This window comes from Otolemur garnettii, unplaced genomic scaffold, assembly GCF_000181295.1.
Source record: "Otolemur garnettii isolate 467f Iridium unplaced genomic scaffold, OtoGar3 scaffold00267, whole genome shotgun sequence".
Lineage (NCBI taxonomy): Eukaryota > Metazoa > Chordata > Mammalia > Primates > Galagidae > Otolemur > Otolemur garnettii.
In genome coordinates this window covers 180,011-182,159 of record NW_003852662.1, presented here as the reverse complement: position 1 = coordinate 182,159, position 2,149 = coordinate 180,011, and positions in this window count along the sequence as shown.

The following is a 2,149-nucleotide window of genomic DNA, read 5'->3' as shown; positions in this document are numbered from 1 at the left end:
TATGGGGTCAGCGCCCTACCCCTTTGAGCCACAGGTGCCACCCAATAGTGATGTTTCACACAATCTACACACGAGGTGAGATCCCCCCACTCACCCTCCCTCTCATCTAATGGGTTTTGAACTATGACTTTTGTGGTTAGTTATCCTTGAGCTTTCAAAGACAGGAAACATATTCAAAAACAGTTTGTCAGGGCGGCACCTGGGATTCAAAAGAGTAGGGCGCTGGCCCCATATACCGGAGGTGGTGGGCTCAAACTCAGCCTTGGCCAAAAACAAAACAAAACAAAACAAACAAAGATACAAAAAAACAGTTTGTCAGAGAAAAAAGGACTGGCTCGCTGCCTGTAGCTCAAGAGGCTAGGGCGCCAGCCACATGTGCCAAAGCTGGTGGGTTCAAATCCAGCCTGGGCCTGCCAAACAACAATGACAACTACAGCCAAAAATAGTTGGGCATTGTGGCAGGCGCCTGTGCTCCCAGCTACTTGGGAGGCTGAGACAAGAGAATCACTTGAGATAGGGCTCCAGTGGTGCAATAGGTTTGTGCTTGGCACTAATGCAACAGTATGAGAATTGCTTGAGCCTGGGGAGTTGGAGGTTGCTGTGAGCTGTGATGCCACAGCACTCTACCCAGGTTGACAGGTTGAGGCTCTGTCTCAAAGAAAAAAAAAAGGATCTGATGTAACACTAGTAACAATACCGAAACTTGTATAAATAAACAGCCATCCTGCCTTGGGTACGACATATAAAAAGAGAAATGAAATATAAAATGTATGGCAGAGGCTATAAATATCTGGGCAGGAGCTTGAGGGGTAACCCTAATTTGTGGATTACAAGTTCTGTTACTCTGTTGCTTATTGGGTGATATACATACAAGTAGAGTATTACAGCCCCTCACTTGATGTTCTTTATTAGTCTGTGCAAGAGAGTGAGATGCAGTAAGATGTAGGTTCCTATGGGAGCCCACAAAGGAGTAGAGTGTGAGTGAAAACACCCCCAGGATAAAGGCTGCATCCTTGTGTATGTCTCCAGTCCTGAGGCAGTTAGCGTATCACCAAGACAGAGTTTTTATCTGAAGTTCCTGATGGGCCAGAGTTATATGCAAGACCCATGTGTGCCCACTATACTGGGGAGATAGTGCTATTTAGTGCCTTTTTTTGGTAGAATATGTGTAATACATGTTCACGCTAGAAAACATTAAAAAGATGGAAGAGTATAAATCTGTAATCTGACCCCCTAGCTGAAAAGGTTAGAACCTCCTTTGTGTGAGTATATGTGTGTGTTTGCTTACTCTAGGATTATACTATATTTATATTTTAATATCTTGCTTTGTATTTCATGGCCGTTTTCTGTATTATTATCCACTCTCAATATATGACTTTTTAATTGCTTGTTTGTTTTTGTTTTTTTTTTTTTTTTGGCGGGGGCTGAGTTTGAACCCACTACCTCCTGCATATGCGGCCAAATCCTACTCCTTTGAGCCACAGGCGCTGCCATGACTTTTTAATTGCAGTGTAACTTTGCACCTTATGACTACAACTTAGCTCATTGAATTATTCCCTCATCACTCACTGGGCATTTAAATAGTTTCTAATTTATCACCATTTATGAATAATGCCTATAAAGAATTTTCCTATACACAAATCTTTGTCCACTATTTCTGATCTTTTCAAAAAGCAGCACTAATGTGTGTGTGTATATATATATATATACACACACATATTTGATTTACTATTTCTTTTTTTTTTTTTTCCGGCCAGGGCTGGGTTTGAACCCGCCACCTCCAATATATGGGGCCAGTGCCCTACTCCTTTGAGCCATAGGCACCGCCCTGATTTCCTATTTCTATAACGTGTGAATCTGTGATTGATTCAGACTTTCAGATGAGATATCTGGATAACTTTTCCACCAGATTAATCTGTAGATTCTAAATAACAAATAACTCACAGTTTTTTAATCAGAAGCAGTTCCTTCCTCCTTAACTAAAGAATAAAGCTGGCTCGGCGCCTGTGGCTCAAGCAGCTAAGGTACCAGCCACATACAACTAAGGTGGTGGGTTCAAATCCAGCCCGGGCCCGCCAAAACAACAATGACGGCTGCAACCAAAAAGTAGCCAGGCGTTGTGGCAGGCGCCTGTGGTCCCAGCTACTTA